This window comes from Pleurodeles waltl, chromosome 9, assembly GCF_031143425.1.
Source record: "Pleurodeles waltl isolate 20211129_DDA chromosome 9, aPleWal1.hap1.20221129, whole genome shotgun sequence".
Lineage (NCBI taxonomy): Eukaryota > Metazoa > Chordata > Amphibia > Caudata > Salamandridae > Pleurodeles > Pleurodeles waltl.
The window spans coordinates 443,622,822-443,642,466 of record NC_090448.1 but is presented as its reverse complement, the minus strand read 5'-3'; positions in this window follow the sequence as shown (position 1 = coordinate 443,642,466).

Genomic DNA, 19,645 nt, shown 5'->3' with positions numbered 1-19,645 from the left:
GGAATCACACCCTGAGGCTGATTAAGAGCTCCTTTGCCATTAAGCTCTTTTTCCTCCTGATGCATAAATGCCATATAATATTTACTTTTCTTTCATTCAAACTTTGATGTACCTGCTTTGGTATTTCAAAAGCACAGGTGGGTTTTCACTTTGACAGTTGGGTGTGACTGCTCCTCTTCAACGTGTCTGCTCATGGTCAGCAATCATACAGGGAGCCTGAGGAAGGATGCAATCTTTCTCCACACCCACTCTGGGACTGATCCTGGAATAATCATTTACTCTATTCATTTGCTGTCCACTCTGATCTTCTTTCAGCTGCAGGGTTGGGAGGGGGAGGGGAAGAATACAATTCAAGCACTTACACACTGAGGTGATCCTACTGCATGAGGTCAGGTATAGGCACTCCCCAGACAAAGAGAAGATGTGTGGCTCTCTCGAAATTCAAAGTGGACAAGAATCACTATCGTTCAATGGCCCTCAAGACCTGCTAGGTCATTTAGCTGGCATCAGCCTCCAAAGGGTGAAATAGAGATCTCATCCAATGTGGCATTGCCCTGGCACTTAATGGAACACTGTCAATAGCAACAATGGTGAGATTCCATTTTAAAATATGATATCTCTAACATTGAAGGAGAATGTCCCATAGGTTTGCTATTTGTTTGCTCCTGCTTTTGCACATCAACCACCAGGAGTGCTCTTGTTTGGTCTCTTTCTCACTAAATTGTTGATGATCTCTTTCTATTGGTGTTTGCTTTCATTTAGCAGTCCTTCTGCACTGATGAGTCCTCCCTCTTAGTAGGAATAGGCTGGAAGGGCCTTGACGTACCCTCCAGTCTAGCCTTTGTTGTCTCCTAAACTGTGTTCTTCATGTACCAGAATTCCATGGTCTTCAAGGCAGAGCACTCTCCCTGCCAGGAATGCTCAAGCACTCAAGTCCTTTTACTACATGCAGGGTACCTCTGTGTGTTAACGCTGAATTTTTACTAATGGATATTCATGTATTCTGAATATTGAATCTGCATAGAAAATAAGTTAACATAGAAAAATAATACACACATTGAAAATGTGCCTACTTGAGTGACCACCAGTAATAACGAAGAGTATTTATTAACTGCTTATTAATGTAAAATGTTGAGCTTATGGTTGGGTTAATGTAGTAGCATGTCATATTAATGGTTACATATTTTGTATTTGCTTTATTAATCATAGGCCTTCATTTAGCAAGGTCTTGGACCTAGTTGCACCGCCTCATGTCAAGTCGCATTGCTTAGGCGATTTATAAAATGGCTGCTTAGAGAATTAAATTGTGATTTTCCATTCTATGGACCGAATGTTAGTAACAAATACTTTTCCCTGAGAACTGCTCCCTAGAATATGTTATACTAACTGGGCATACATTGTATAACTTAGAGTATGTAAAAATGACCTTCCCAGGAGCAGACAATGGATGCACTGACTGGAGTATAAGCTGATACAAATTTGTTACCTGACAAGCCGAACAACGGGAACAAGAGAAGAGGAGCCAATCATCAACATGTGAACAGTAGACTAGTAAATTCTTAGATTTGGGGTTCTACTTTTATTGGACTAAATGTAAACGTATGATTCTTTGACCAATAGCAACATGGGAAATAGTTTTAGGAACTTAGCCAGACTGCACCGAAAGGAGATGTGCCATTCTCCCCATTTTCTTTTGAGTGTTCAGATATTACTCTTTTCGAATTGCATGAAGAGACTTTGCTTTCCTAAACTCTAATGCTGAATTCCGATGCTTTGCTGACCGTTCCGATGTCCAGTTGATAAAGACTGTCACAGCTTGCTGAATCCTACTGAGGCAAGGTATAAGACGATGTTACTGATTGTTATATCTATTTTCTTTTGTCCCTAGGTACCAACCACTAATTCAGATAGAGCCTAGTTAGATTTGTTTCCAAATTTGTGTTGACCAAAATTGTTTTGCATGAAGCCCAAACATGCTATTTCTAATCTGAAGGTTAGTTAGGGTACTGACTGATGATGCTCCCTACATGTAATAGCAGTTGATATATTTTCTTTGCTGGGTCTAAATGTATTTGCCATTTCTTTTTCCCAGTTATTCTTGCTATTGATATGTACTGTACCCTTAGAATGTGTAGTGGTCCAAGCCTTGATCAAATTGCAATTCTTTAGGAGATTTGGGCAGCCAGTATTGAGTTACATGATATTAGCATTGCTACTATAGGAAAATAAACATTCTAACTTTTACCTAAAGGTGTGGTCATTCATGGTCGAGAGGTCATGGTGTGTGGAAATTACTGACTCTTATGATTATTGATGCTACTGATTGTCATTGCTATTGATTTGTATTGGTACAGAGTCTCATGGTGGGAACTAATCTACGCACAGTCAAAAGGTCCATCGACTTACAAACGAGTCCCCTTATAAATTAAAGTCAATTAACCAAATAAGCTCAGATACACTAACAGAGATGGTAGCAGAGTATGATGGTTAGTTTCCTTAAGAGCCCATCTTAGAAGCCTCATACTCGGGTGGCCCCTGAAAGAGAAATTTCACAGAAGTTTATATTTTTCAGATTTGATGATACGAGGTGGAGAGAAAATGTGCCCCTAAGCTCTCAGAATGACTTTCCAGAACATTGGAGCTTGCCAATGATTGTTTAAGATGTTCCTGGCAGTGTAGTGACAGTTAGAATGAAATCTGTGTTGCGCTTCCACACTTATGCAAATTGCAGGTGAATTGTGATGTTTGTGAGGGTTTAGGGAGTTTGTGTACTCCAAATGAAGCTATAGAAGAGTGTGCGCACTCCGAAGTGTGAGAGGAGGGAAGTTGTCAAACTTTACGTGTGTGGCGCTTTGTGATCCAAAACATTATTCATGTGAAAAGTGTATGAGACACTTGTTTTTTGTTGAAATTTGTTTGGTTTAATAAGTCAATCGGGCGTGGTCGACAAGTCAGAGTGTGAGTCAAAGTGAGCGAAAGAGCTTTTCGACTGAGACCTGGTGTGTCCCATGTGCACCAGGACAGACCCACTGATCAGTTGAGATTAAATTTTCGGGGTCGCATTTTGCTCGTGAATCAGGGAAACAGAGAAAGAAGGAGTAGCTGCTAGAGTGAAACATTGTCAGTGAAAATCCAAAAGGTTTCTGAAGCGATTGTGTTACCCTACCTTTAGTAAATGAACAACATTGGGGTTTGATTTTGTTTAGTGCTCACAATAATTTTGCATTCATCTAGTGTGAATCTGAGTTTAGGAGGACAAGCCGCAAGACTTTGTCAGCTGCAGTACATGTGAGTGTGACGTCATTGGGGCTGTGCTGGAATAGGTTGGTTAGTGAGAAGGGTCGCATAGGGATTGGCGGACAACTGTGAAGCGCAATTGGTTGAGAAGGTTGGTGAAGAGTATTCTGGGATTAAACGTCACTTCCTGATTTGATTTAGAATAGCATAAAGGTCACAGAAATGAAATTTTCAAAGATTTAAAGTCTGCTTTAAGGGGAGATTCTTACATTATAATGAGTATAGGGGATATTGCACCTCCACAAGGTATGCCAGCTTACATTGTAATAGAAGAAAAGGGTGCTGCATCGTGTCTTTGGCTGAAACAATAGTGCAAGGTGACTGAGAAAGATGGGAGCTTAACATTTCCTGACCATGGAACATTTAATTTGAGGAGCTTAGAGAATTTGAGTAGGGTGCTGTTTGACTTGAAACTTCCCGCGAGACCAGCACAATTCGAGGCATTAGCAATTTGGGAATTATTGGGCAGACATAAACAGCAAAAGAAATTTGAGAGGAGAATGAGAAAAGCAAAGTAGACACTGGCGGAGGCTAGATGGGACAGCGATCAGAGATTCCGGAGAACAGAGACTTTACAGGGGACTAAATTGTTTCCTGCTATTACTCAGGACAGCGAGAGAGAAGGAAGGAAAGCCACTAAGAAGATGAACAGAAGCCCTTTTGAGAGTAGGGAGCAGAGATCAAATGAGTTTAGGAGATCTTTTACACTTGAAGAAGAGTTAGATGACAATGAGTTTATTTTACAGTTATTGAGAAATCGTCCCACACCCTATGCAGCAGAAGAGAGCGGTCCGACACCAGTGTAAACACTTCAGCACCGACACAGGTGAACATAACAACGAGTCCAGTACAGATTACTCCTAGCACGACACAGAGCCCAATGCAGAGTAATCTAAATCTGCCTACTACACTGGTAGCATGAAATCAGATGCCACAGCTGACTGTTCCGAGAAGTTACCCTGATGTACCCTTTGTGGAAACTGCCACAAACCTAATAGTGTCAACAGGACATGTTTTCCCGAAACTGACATTGGTTCAGACAGGGCCAACTCCACTCTTACTGACCCAAGTGCAGCCACAAGTAATGCCAAAGTACACTCCTATAACAGGGACGGAGACAGACATGTCCGTATTGATGAGTCAGGGTACAGGAATTATGCACTCACAGAACCCTAATGTTAGACCAAGCCCAGCTACTGTATCTGTACATGTCATCATTGGTCCAGTCATACCTCCGTTTGCGCAGGAGAATAACAGTACAAATGGAGAGGGAGTCCTGAGTCAGAATTCAATGAGAGGAGGACTCAATGAAAATACTCAAATAGTCTCTTCTGTAGGACAAACCTTTGACGGTACTGGATCATTGTTAGACCTTAGGCCATTCGGAGTTCTTCCGGATGCTGAAACCATGTCAAACATCAGTCATATCCTGAAATTACTGGCACCGCAGTCTCCAAATCTAGTTGTGGAGCCGTTTCCAAATGCTCAGCCTAACAACATTTTGCTGCACGGCTTGACTGCCCAACAATTGACTGAATGGTTAGATAAGCTGAATACCCCCCAGAGTACCCTGAGGGAGAGGAATACGTGAACTAAACTAGACTGGGGACGGAAGCGGGTGAGCTCATTGAAGGAACTATGGGTGTGCACAAACTCGAATCTTATACCAAAGCAGAATTGAGATACTTGTGCCGGGAAATTACAAGGGAAGCGGGCAATGTGCATCAAAAGCTAGGAGCCTTAGCAGAGAAATATGGAATAGAAATAGAGAAAACAAAACACTTGAAGAGGGGTTATAAGTTAGATTTTGACACAAAAGATTTTGAACACATGAGATCAGCAGGAATGAAGGTGCACCTTAGGGAATTACTTTAAACTGTCCAGACATGGGGAGCATTAGACAAGAGGGAAGGCAGATGGATAAAGAAGAGAGATAAAAGTCATTCCTAGACTATGAATCTACATAAAAATTAAACCTGTCTATCAACTCCCTTTTCTAAATGTGTTCTTTGATTCATGTGCTCAAATAACCAGTGAAACTACAAGAAGCCAAAAATAACATGGTGATGAAAAAGGCATTCTGAGACTGCTATCTTACCTACTTTTGCCCACTGTGAAGTATCCACAGTGGTATTTAACTTTAAGTATAACATGAAAGGCTCCATACATGTATTGGGGAGAAAGCAACGAAAGTAGCTATCAGCCAAAACATCAGCATGAAGATACTTTGGAAAACAGCATATTGAGATGGATAACCTTGAGAGACTGGTGGGGATGATGGGAATCCACCATTGTTTGACCAGCCAGCATGGCTGGGGCATGTGCACTTGAAGTGGCATAGCTCTGTACTGAAACTGGAAATGAAGAAACTCAGGAGGACCCAGGATCAAGACTATGACAATGTCTTAATTCACTGTGCCTCTTTGACCTTTTTCCTCACATTTAGTGAAATAAGGTAATTGGCTAGGATCTCACAGAGTGATGATAAAGGACAAAGAAGTATAGTGAAATAAAGCCATTTCAAATGCTCTCACAATTTGGTCAAGCAGGGAGGGCAGGATGAATTCCAGGATTCCTGTTTTCATGCTGTGCAATTAAGCCACCGGATGAATATTTTAAATATAAAATATGAATGACATGAAAACAAATGGCAGTAAAAAGCTAGGAGCATGTCAGCTATAGTGTACTTTGTATGTGGTTTGGATTGGTTTTGGGGAGATCAGACTTTATCAGCAAACAAGAAATTGTACAAAATATTTTATGATTTTTCCTTTGAAAATGCTGTAAGATCTGTTTTTGTTTCACTTTTTAAATAAATTGTGCTGGAAAATGCATCATTTTACACCAAGGTATGAAAACATTCTCGAGAAGAGCACATTAAAAACCTAGTGGAAAAGCCCAACTTGCTTCCTATGCTCACTCACCAGACTTCATTTATTGGTCTTATTCCCCATCACTTCCAAATTCCTCCAGCTACTGCAAGAAACACTTGGAATGAATATTAGAAACTGTGGGGCATTTATTGTTATTTCACGCAGCACCGCATGCTACCTTGTTGTGCTGTGCTGCAAATGAGAAAGGCCAGGAATCCCTCATTTTTAACATGATATGATGTATTCCTTTTCATTCCTTGCACTGACGCACAATGTGCTGCCTTTCACCAATGCATGGGGCCTTGTGCAATGGTGCAAGGATGCCTGCATAGCTGACAGGATTGTTTTTGTGCAGGAAGGAGCATCTTCCTTCACAAAAACAATGATCTGAGGCACTTTCCTCTTTCTATGTGTGCTGCAGAAAGAGGAAAAAACGAGGAGAAATAAAGATATTTTTCCTCGTTATGCCTCACCTGAGGAGGCATAGCATTTTGAAGCATTCCCAGGTCTACCAGTAATGGTAAATCTGGGAATGTGCCAAAATCCATGGGCGGATGCATGGGGACACCCACTCTTCACGCATGGAATGAATCCCTGGGGCAGAGTAACGCAATGCAGCAATTTGCACTGCGTAGCACTACTCTATATTTAAAATGCCACACAGGGCCACGCAAGGTGGCCTAGTGTGGCCTGATAAATCAGGCTTAGTATTTTTCTCGCCCTCACATCCCCTTGCATGGTGGAAGGGAGGTGCAACTCATTAATAAATCTGCCCCATATGATATTAAACTTTGAGACAAAGAGGAGAAAATGCTGTGTCTTTTTTAAATGGCCTCATGTAGACTTTAAGGTGACTTCAAGCCATGCATCCCTTTCCAGATGCTTCACAATACTACTGGGAGAAGGTGACTTGCTTCAGTCTCATTGTGACTTGTGAGCTCAGTTAAACGCTTTGGGACCTCTGTGATAAGTATTTTCATCAATATATTGTATTCTAATATATTGGTAAATCTTACTTTTTCTTCTGCTGCTTAAATTACATAATGACAATAATAATCAGATGCTTTGGCATATAACAGATCGGGAGATCGAACATTCTCTTACTTCGCCTTCAAGCCTGGAACTAACCCCTCCATCACATCAGAGCTGCCTTGGATTCTAGAAGAAACTTAAATCCTGGCTCACTAAGTAGGACCCTAGACGGGCCAGTCGCCCTCCTTCACTGGTTCCACGATAGTCTACCAGATGATATTTGCGCCTTCAAATAGAAATAACATAACATACATATACTGGGAGAGCTAATGAGCCATTCTTCTTTAGAGTCTTTAGACTCTGAAGAGTTTTGATGAGAGCTCTTTGTTTTTAGTGCATAGAAATGGAGATTGTTTTGCAGTGTCAGTTTACGGACGCATTGCTTCGCACTAGAGTCGGATGCCCCTCAGAAAAACATGACATTGAATTGACAGTAACCCGGATTTCAGCAGAAAGGTTTGTCGTCAGCACCTACTGTAATACGCAGATGAGCTGTGTAAGAGCGAATCGTGTATCAGGAGCGACAACTACAACATGATGACAATAAGAATCGGGTGTATTGTAAGAAAAATAGCAGTCAAGCTTCGCTTCAAAGAAGGAATTGCAGCCCTGCACCGATTGATTGCTTTGACCACAATATGATGAGACAACCACTGGGCTAAGCTTCATTGCATCCCAATTGCCTATTGCTAAGTGACCATTGGTTTTGAATGCGGCAATATGGAGATAGCTGAAAATATATGTGCAATTCCATTTTATGTCATATTTATATCTCCTAATCACGAATTAAAGTTTTATTTTTATAACGTTACATTGTTTTTTCCTTCAGTCATTTCGGTTACGCGTAGGAGGATGTTAATTGCAATGCCATTCTGTTTTTTTCCATCAATCTGATACATGTTGAAAATAGAAGGGAGGCAGTCACACTAGACCTATTCCAACAAATAGCTTGGTTGTGATGGAAAACGGAATTGAATGACTTCATGCCTCTATGAAGGAATCCCAAGTACACATTGACCCAGGGATGAACCTTAGCTTGGGAATAAGAAATGTTTCTGTTCTTTGAAAAGAGAAAACATGGTGGTTTGTACTGAAAAGGCGACCAGCATTTTCCCACTGGAGGGCCTCAGGAAAACACATTCATCCAAGCACAGGCACCCCATTTCAGGTGAGGAGACAGATGAGCATGAAATTAACACCGTTCTTTAAAACTGTCAGAGAAAGTAATGTGTCTGTTAAAGTTGCTTTTCATCAAAATAAACCAAATAATCTGAATTTGATAAAGTGTTTGTGTTTTGTTTTAATTTTGATACATCAAGGCACAATACAATGAAATATAAAATAAAAATACAAAACGAAAACGAAAACTTGTACCAGCCAAGATGCAAAACACCTCATTGCAGTTAAATCAATGAAAAGATTTGTAAGGTTGCGAATGGGCTCGAACGAAAGCCAAAGGCCGAGGTCCACAGCCAAGTTTTTAACAAAATATAGAAAAAGAGAGCTGATCGATAAACTGAAAAGTGTACTCGCGTTTTACCATGTACGTTTTGACCGTTTTACAGTGATCTGAAACCCACGTGTATAAATCATCAGAAAGAAAGAGAGAAAAAGAAGGGAAGCAAGAAAGAAAGAGAGTATGGGTATGTGAAAAATTCTGATGTAGTTCAGAAATCATGTACTACAGAGTTTGTTTATCTGCACAAAGTCGAAAATACGTGCAAGAAGTAGATTAGATCACAAAAAATGAGCATAGAAAGTGCTAATTTAACACAAATTTCTGTCACAGTTATGGGCTGACTCGTGTCTTAAATAGCTGGAGAACTGTATCAGCACCATTTGCCTCTTTAGAGAATGGTGCTTTGTTGCTTGTAATAGGAATTTTTAAAGCGTGTGTTCCATTTGGGAGGAAATGTAAAAGCATGTGTTGACATCGCTAAAATAAGCAACAAAATATAACACGATAACGTATACAAACCAAAAGAATTGCAAGTTGAAATGTTACGGGGCACAACACAACAAAACATTCAAAATTAGAACTCGTTGATCAGACTAAAACACAAAAGTATCACACGTCAATTTCAAATGACAATACAACAGCACAAAAACAACACATCATTACCACAGCAAAAAGACACGCAACAAATATTCACACACATCACTACCTTTAGAAATTAGCGTTCATAATACAATGGTAGACAATATTTACACCAAGCACTGTCTTGCTTACCGTCAAGGAAATGTAATTAGCACATTTCAAAAATATTTTGGGATCCGGCTCCTTATGTTTATATTTTCCAAGGTACAAGATTTTCCACTCATTGCTAATGGCTCTGGTGATGCTGAGCACTATCTGACCGTTCCTGGCTTTTCAAATCCCTCAGCTGCATTTTTTATTCAAAAATATTCCTGTATTACTGGTGAGGAGTAGTTTAGTGAGTGCATACCCAGTTTTAGTGTCAGAGGTTAAAAGATGAAAGATTTTCTATGCTTGCATCAAACAAAACACTGGTCACTTGGCAGCTGTGCAGTGTTCTAGAACAGTGGTTCCCAACCTGTGGTCCGGGGACCCCTGGGGGTCCGCGAAGCCTTCTCAGGGGGTCCCGAGAGCCTAGAAAATTAAAAAATATTAACAAATATTGATAAATTAGGTACGCAGCTTCCAGTAATGACCCAGGTGGGGGTCCCCGGATTCCTATGATGATTCAGTGGGGGTCCCTGGGTTCCATTAATGTTAAAGTGGGGGTACACAGAAATCAAAAGGTTGGGAACCACTGTTCTAGAATATTGAGATTGGCTTTTAGGACAGTGAGGGTTGCGGAGATGCAGCTATGCCAACACCTTCAAAAATTGTTGGAAGCCAACATTATTCAAAAATAGGACACCGCAAGATGAACGTATGATGAATGAATGGATGAATGAATGACAGAATTTGTTAAGTGTGCGGATGCTCAAAAGAGTAACCCGGCGATATGTGGAGAGTAAAGAGGAAAAGAAAATAGAAAGACTAAAGGGTAAAAAGGCAGGTCTTAAGTTCTTTGCTGAAGGGCCTCATGCCTTCATTTTGTCACAGTTCTACTGGAAGCATATTCCAGGCCTGTGGTCCAAGGAGAGAGAAGGACCTGCCACCAGTCGAACCCTAGGAATTATGGCCAAATGACAGGTGGATGAGCATAGGGATCTCTGGGAGAGTAGTGATCTATCCTGGAGGACAGGTAAGCGGGGTCAGAGTGATCCATTGATCTGTGAATTAGGAGAAGGGTCTTGAATAACATCTGCTTACGCAGGGAGCCAGTGCAGGTTTCTGAAATGCGGTGAAACGTGTGCTAATTAAGGTAAATTAGGAACCAGGAGAGCTTTCGTATTTTGAACCATTCACAGTTTTCTCAGTAAATATGAAGCACAATAGCATAGTCCAACTAGAACACATTTAGTGCAATTACCACTGATATTCTCACTAGTACAGGAAGAAAGTGTATGCATTTTTTTGCTGAACGAAACAGACCAAAAAATGTGCCTATGACTGTGTTAATTTGATTGTTCATAGACATCTGCTGGTTGAACTTGACTCCCAAGTTTTCACTGAATCCACTTGCAGGTTGGGCAAAGACGCCCAATCTCGTCAATGTGGCTGCAAGTTGAAGATTAACTTGTGACCAAAGCTAAAAAAAACTGTCTTGTAGGTGTTGCATTTAAGCTTGCTAGACTCCATCCAATGAAAGACAGCTGATAGACAGGGTTTAATGGCATCCAGGGCAATTATCCCTCCTTTCTTGAAGGAGAAGACCAGCTGGGTGTCAACTTCATATGATTTTATCCTGGCCTCAAAGGATTCGACCAGTGCTTCCAACAGGGCCATAAACAACGTGGGGCCAAAGGCCGAGCCCTGGGACACCCCTACCGAAACACAGCTTATACCAGATAAAAAAGGAGTTATCCAGACTTCCTGTCCTCTATCTGGATTTTAACCATTTTGGCTCAGTATCTCTGATGCCTATATCATGAACGTGGGCAAGCGGCCTAGAATAGTGAATTCCAAGTTCAGAATATCCAGCTAAGGTCAATGGTTGTTAGAACGCTGTTGGAATTGAGAAATCATGGGTTCAGAGGGATGGGAAAATGGCTCTACAAGAAGGCATGACAGTGCCATTGCTGATATAAGTTCTGGTTGCCCAAAACTGTAACTGTGCCTTACCGCCTGAGAGTTCAGTAGAGAAGTGTGTAAATATGTAGGTATTACCAATTGTCAAGTTGGATGTTTCTGGTAACAGAGAGGCCATAAATGACCCTAGACCTATGCAATGGGTTTAGAGAGCTTGATATCAGCATTCTGCAAAACAAAATATCAGCATGCCTGCTTTTCAGAATGACAGCTCCAATTACAATCATATATATTGCATTAAGAGATATTCACATCCATTTCGGAATTGTCTTAGATCATAAAGTGACTGTGCAAAGGAGAAGGGAGTATAAAATACACAATGCAATGTAAAAACCCACCAGTGGGCACAGCTGAAAGAACAATGAAGAAAATGTTCCTGGAAGATGTTGAAATGGACTCTTAATACAAAATGTCACTGAATGATCCCATACTGCCAAGGAGATGAGGAATGACATTAAGGATATGCTTGGAGTAAGGTAACCAAATGATGGTGACACCCTCACAGAATTTTTAAAAATCTTATATGAACATCTTATATGTTGTTCAAAAGACAATAGAGATTGGGTTACTCTTCTTATGAGGTAATGTTACTTTAATTCCCAAATCAGGTAGGGATACATGTTGGAAATTGTGCTCTTTCTGCAGGGTCACCCTGGATTTTTTTGCCTTTTTGCTAAACACTGTTTGTGAAACCCTATTTTTGCTGGCTATAGAACTCTCTGCACATTACCCCTGCTAACCAATGGGAAAGTGCTTGAACTTCTACTTTATACTTCATGAAATTGATATACATCTTATTGCATATTGAACTTACCTATAAGACCCTGGTATTTGGTGCTAAGGTGTACTCAAGGACAGTAAGTTAATTGTTTCAAGTGGACTGCAGCACCCATTGTGCCATCCACTACAGTGACAATGTAAACTCAACTGCAGTCAATTTCAACACAAGCTTTATTCGGTCATAAATAACAATCAAAGCATAAAACCACAGAAATCCCAAAATTACATACATAATAAATAAATGGATAAGAAGGGTTAAAAAACAGCAGTTGCTAGTAAAATGAATTTTTTATAAGACAAATACGTGTATGCCATGCGGCCACAATGAACTTGCTAACCGCACAGATTACGCCAAGTGAAGTATCCCTCCTCAATATCCTAAGGGCAACACTGCATTGTCTAATGCCCATATTCCGGCAAACTGGATGTATCCATTTACGCCGGGAAAGGGCATACGCAGGGCAAAAGAACATAAAATGTGCAACAGTTTCAGAAAAATGATTACAGCCAGGACATAAATCGGATGTCGGTAGTGGTCTCCAACTACCGGTTAAAAACTTTAACGGCACACACCCGAATCTAAAATGAGCATACAAGCTCTTACCCAATAGGTCAGGAATAAAATCTAAATAAGATTCAAACTGAGGATACCATTTAAAATCAAGAAATTGTGTTGTCAATCGTCCATATGATATACATAGGGAATAATTATTTCTAACATAAGGCTAATAGACATATTTCAGAAATTGTTTCTGGGCCTTCCCCAGATTCTGAGGGTTCTCCCAATAATTCCCAAGTCCCAAGGAACGAAACCATTTAGACACATACCTGAGCCAGGGGATAGAGGCTGCATTGGGACTATTTAAAATGTCAAGAAGGCAGTCCCCATAGACAGTGAGCTCAGGTGTGGTCCAAATCCTTACCCAGAAAAGAAAGGGTCTCAGGGCTATCACATCAGAGATGCAATTAAGCCCAAGATCCAAAAAGACCAGAGTCAGGGGTGTGCTACGTGGATATGCAAGTAGAGCTCTGGTGAAATGTTTTCGCCCGCAGACAATTTGTTGATATTAGAAGAGCCCCACACCTCGGCTCCATAGGCCGCAGCACTCTGCGCTTTTGCTTGATAGATCTTAATAGCTGGAAAAACAGCTTTCATGGCAGTGCTGTTATAAAAGCGCAGAATGGCGCCTGACCTGTGCTGAAGAAGTGATACACTTTTAATAATCTGGTCCTCCCAGTGCATGTTGTTTGTAATTCTTACTCCCATATAATCTATTGAACAAACCTTGCTTTAGGGAGCCCCATCTAAAGTAATAGTGCATCTCCTAACTGGTCTTAAACTTAGTACCATCAGTTTGGTTTTACTGGCATTAAGTTCCAGGCCGTGAGCTGCACAAAAGGCATTAAACCTATCAACAAGGGTCTGGAGAACCGTAGGGGTTTTAGAGATGAGGAGAGAATCATCTGCAAAAAGTCAAATGGGGAATTTTTTGCGCTTTAAGGGAGGGAGAGTCATTTTGACAAGGTGACACAACATGCACCACCTCATTGATAAATAAAGTAAAAAGAGTTGGTGCAAGAACACATCCTTGGCGAACCCCCCCGCTCGATGGCTATATGATCAGTTAGCTCTCCCAGACTACCCCATCTCACCTGGGCATATGTGTTCTCATGCAGCCATTGTAGTAGATAGATTATATTGACAGGGGTGCCTATTCTGCGCAAAACTTCCCATAACTTTCCTCTGGTGACCATATCAAAGGCAGTCCGAAGGTCCACAAAAACAATATATAAATTTGGCTTCGCCAGGACTACATATTTCCAATATAAGAGGGTCAGCCTGAAGACCTGATCCACCGAGCTAATTTTTGGGTGAAAGCCCGCCTGAAGTGGAGATAGCACCTGATGATCTTGTGCACAGTTAAAAAGCATATCCAAAAGCTGCTTAGCGAAGATTTTTTGAAGATTATCAATAAGGCTAATTGGTCTATAGTTAACAGGGTAACTCACATCACCCTTTTTATAAATAGGGATTATTTCGGCCCCTTTCCACCCATCTTTCAGGTTGAATATATGTACGGATAGTACCATTGCCCCCTCTGTGTCTATTGGACAATAGCTTCCAAAATGTCCCATTGTCATTATGTTTAGTTGCATCTAGCAATTTCTGCCAAATAATGTCTTCCCAACTTTTCTTTGCCTGAATTAAGATTTTATTATAGGCGAGTCTAGCTATTCTAATTGCCCCCTTGAGCGAGTCATAATGGCTGATTTTAGAGCTGATTTAGCATCAGAACAATCCTTGTTAAACCACTCCCTAACTTTAAGATTATCAGAGGATTGCCTAGTAGTACTCTTCCTATAAAAAATATCCTGTAAATTCCTTATCATTTCTTTGTGAATGCTAAGGATTAGAATGTCACTAACCTCATGCTCCTCATAGCCGGCCATAACATCTAAAAATAATAGATAGATTTTCCTAGTCAAGTAGGGATTATACATTATTTTTGGCCAACTGACACGAGTATGCCTATTGTTCAGGAGAGGTCGTGGAACCTCGGTAATATGGATATTCTGCACTCTCCTAAACACATTACTGTGTAAGGTAGGGAGCAGAGGATTATGGTCACTCTCATGACAAGGGTCCACCTTCATGTCTATTAACAAAGACCAAAGCCTAACATCCACTAAGAAATAGTCAATAACACTAGAAAACCGCCCTCGCTTAAAAGTAGGTGCATTATTCAATCCGAACCATTACGTCCATTACATGCTCTTAATCCATATTTAAAACAAAGGGAAGTCAACTGTAAAGCAGCAAGTGAGCCAATACACTGCATGTTTTTCATCCTCTTCAACCGTCAGATCACTATTTGAACAAAGAGGTTCAAAAGTGCAATTCATGTGCCCTGCAACCACTAATTTAGTTGAGGGAGGCAAAGTGTCCATATACTCTAATTCCAGGGAGACCATTCTAGTGTATACATTAATTATAGTCATCTTAAAATCGGGGTCAAATAAAAGGTGGACACCCAATAAATCAGGAGAGTCAATATTTAAAACAAAGTGATCGCACTGTAGGTTCTTATTTAACAGTATCATAAGTCCCATCTTAGCACGGCCAAAGCCCCCCGATGCTGGCTGGGCCGCAGAAAAATATGTCAGAAACCCATCCAGGTAGATCGGATCTTCAGCCCAAGTTTCCTGAAAGAGGCATATGTCCTGCTTGTTAATACAATTAACCCACTCTGGGTCATCCAGCTTCTTGCCTAGCCCAGCCAAGTTCCAGGACATGATGGAGAGTTCTGAACAAGTTGTCAAAACACTGGGACTATAGCACAAAGCTTCCCTAGGGTTTACAATCTCCTCTCCAAAACTAGTCCCAGAAAACACAATAGGGGACATTAGGGGAGGAATGATAGGTAGTCAATCTACTTCTGGTGGTGTGTGAAGATGGTTGACTAACGGGACCGAAGTACACAATTGACCAGGATCGTATTCCCCGCCCACTGGGCCATCACATAGAATTGGAGATCTACCAGAGGGCGGATGAAGTTTAAGTCTAATACCAAACCCTCTGGAGTTCCTGAGATAACAGGTGCGTAGTTCAAAATCAATGAGGTTATCCACCAGCAACCTGTCACAAAACGAATAGAGATAAAATCAAGGTTTGAACCTAACTGACTATGTCTGCCCACCTCAAGAATATCAGCATGAATAACAGAGAGGCAATTTCGCTGAACTCGTAGCCAATAAATAACCTTATTTATGAGGGAATCCTGGGTTTCCCAAGAGCCGGTAGGTAGCTTTGGTACCCCAACCCTCATTCTTACCAACAGGTCAGCTCGTTCCGACCCGATACAAAATATTACCAGATGACTTAAAAAAGTCAGTAGATTAAATAGTTGAACCACCTTGCGCCCGAGTGCCAAGAGTCCCCCGAGGGCCCTTAACAAAATCAGCAGACTGGGCTTTATGCGGCCTCTCTAATCCGCATGTGTTCCTGTCCTTGAGACCAGAATTGTACTTCCGGCTAGCAATTGCTGACGCAACCGGATGATCCTCTGCAAGGGCTACAGACAGGCTACCAGGAGGAGCAATAATAGTCGGGCCTGGGGAGGCTTGTCCACTTGAACACTAGATTCTATCACAAGGGAGACAGTGGGCAACCCCCCCAGAGCAGGCGTAAACCCACCCCCATTTACACTCAGACAATTGCACGCACCCCTCTGTACCAGTTCTCCCATAAATTTGTTCAACACTAATAACACCAGACTTTTTAGTTCGTCTAATTTCTGGGAGACAGAGGCCAAATCAAGTTCCCCACATGGCTGTGACTGTCTATCCAGATCCAAGGACAAGTTTGTTGCTGCATTTTCTTCTTTACGAACTTCAGGATGTGGTCCCCCCAATCTCTAACAAAGGCCCATAATGGTTAAATCATGGAATATCAGATGACATCAACACCTCAGGACTTAAAGGAGGATGGGGTGCCTTTCCCCCAGTTAGAAAGCACCCTATAAAAGCCGAATCACCACACGGGGGATGCTTAACGTGGGGGAAGAAATTGGTCTCAGTACTTGAGGTGCCTTATATGGAACATCCTCTACAGGAAGATTAGGCAATTGAGGCTTTTTCTTGAATATATCAGGAATCATTTTAGCGGAAGTAACAGCAGTACCATGACGTATATTTTAAGTTATTAAAAATCGAATTCAATTATGAAATCAGATTTGTTTCTAAATATTAAGTAAAAATAAACCTGCCCGATGTCCTTGGAAGCTAAATCTGCATTTTTCTCACCAACTTTAGCAAGCCAGTAATTAATATTTACATAAGTGTGAATGGGATATGGACTTGTTTCGAGGAGCAAATATTAGGCTGACCTGATTAGGCAAAGATGATCCATCTGAATCTGACAGAATATGCAGGGGAGGCTGGTAGGAATGTGACATTCTCTGTGAAAATGTTCAATGTTTGAATGGCACATCTTGTTTAACAGGCCTGCTATGGTTTTTCATATGACACTTGGGACTCACTTCAAAGAGACCTCTTCTGTCACAGGCAAAAGGTAGCTAAGCAGGGCCCTTCTTTTGCCCCCTGAGCCAGTCAGGCCCCAATTACAGTGGACCACTTTTTGGCATTACAGTGTCACAGCCTGTTTGACAGGTCTGCTGGGTTACATATAAGATTTGGGCTACGCTTCAAAGAGAGAAGGTCAGAGGCTAAAACAGTTCTTGTGTATTCCTTGTCTGGTTGCTGAAAACTTTACTTTTGTCTACCAGACCTCTGTCCCTGAGATTTCTGGGGATATAGAGACTGCTCAAACTGTATTTTGATGTTAGAGGTCATTTGGATTATCATAGTATATTCTCCACATGGAGCCTCAGACCTTGGAACCCAAATTTGGTGTAGCGGAAGACGTCAGACATCTTGAAAATGCCCAAAGTGGGTATGACTTGCCCTGGAACATTTATCTCATTGGTTAAGGCATTTACAGGGGTCATTCCTACCCACCAGCTTGTGCCAGGCTAAATGTGGCATTTCTGGGCACTCATCTCAGTACACTCCTGGACTTTTGAGTGGATAAGGACTGAACCTATTGCCTAGACCTGAGGAGAGACTAGAAGACTGGATCTGCTCTCCTTCTTGTATTCAGGGCAAAGACGTGGACTCCAAGGTTCATCAGACTGACTTCCTGTTAAAACTACAAGTACACAACAAGCTACAAGAGGCTTTTTCCTGCAATTGCCCACCGGACCAGTGGCAACTGGACCTGGACTGGTCCCCCTGTTGGCCTCTACCTTGCACACTGCAAGTCGCTAAGTGCTTGCCCTGAGGTCCTAGGGGGCTTTAGAAGTGGAATCCCTAAAGGAATAAAGTCAGAACATAAAATCTATGACTGGGCAGATTTGGTTAGTGTATCTAACCCATGCTCCTTCACCGTTTACATTAAATTGTACCAAGGTCATGTTCTAGTGGGACCATTTACTATCATTGACATTTTGGGGGTCATTCTGACCTCGGCGGTAAAAGCCGCTTACCGCCGGTCAGAAGGCCGCCACAATACCGCCGCGGCCGCGGTCAGCCGCCATGGACATTCTGACCCACAACTGCAAAACCTCCGAAAATCCGCCCTCCACTGCAGTCCGCCACATCAGCGGCCAGCGGTAAACTGGAGAAGACCAAACCTCCACCGCCACGCCAACAGAAATACGCCCATCCCATTATGACCCGCAAATCGACGCGGCGGTCATTCAACCGCGGTATTCCATTGGCGGTACACACCGCCGCGGTCAAAATACACACACCTTTACAAACCCCTACCACATTGGACAATTTGAAAGGCACACACCTGAAACACATACACACACCACTCCCACACATCCAATACCATATAAAACACACACCCACATCACCCACAAACCCCTACCAACAAAAACCAGAGACGAAGGAGAGAGAGACACATCAGAGAATAGAGAGCCAGACACACAGAGGCACACCGCAACATCACACACACCACATAGAAGCCCAAAGCACCACACACCAACACACACATCATCACATACACCACCCCACACCTCATACACACCACCCCATGGCACCACAAAGGCACCCACGCTTTTCGGGCCAAGAACTCCGGGTCATGGTGGAGGAGATCATAAGAGTGGAACCCCAGCTCTTCGGCTCACAGGTCCAGCACACCACCATAGCAAGGAAGGCAGAGCTCTGGCAGCGGATCGTGGACAGGGTCAACGCGGTGGGACAGCATCCCAGAAATCGAGAGGACATCCGCAAACGATGGAACGACCTACGGGGGAAGGTGCGCTTGATGGTCTCGCAACACAACATCGCAGTGCAGAAGACTGGCGGGGGACCCCCACCCACTCCACCCGAATTCACAACATGGGAGCAAGAGGTACTCAACATCCTGCATCCTGATGGCCTCGCTGGAGTACACGGAGGAATGGACTCTGGTAAGTACAAGGCCAACCACTTCACCCCCCCCCCCCCAGCATGCTAACCCCCACCCTCACCCCCAACCCCCCATCACACATCCTCCCTGAGAATGTCTCCCCAGCACAACCCACCCAACACCAACCCCTGCATGCCACCCCCAAACTATGGACACCCATCACCTAAGAATGACCACTGCACATACCCATCACCCCCCCCCCACAAAACACCCTCACAACACCTCCCCCAAGGGAATGCCAGCACTGGGGGACAAGGGCACCCATAAAACGCAAGCTAATGCACACACAGAAACAATAACCATACCCTCTTACCCCATGCAGGACCCGAACGACAACACACCGGTCAGGAGAGACCAGAAATGTCCATCCCACCCCCGGAACAGGCCCCTAGTGATGACAGCAGCTCTGTCGACCTGGAACCTGACGACCAGCCCGGACCATCGGGGACCTCTGGGCAGTCGGTTCCCCTCACCCAGACACAGGCCACTGCAGACCCAACCCCCTTTGGGAACAACAGCACAGCT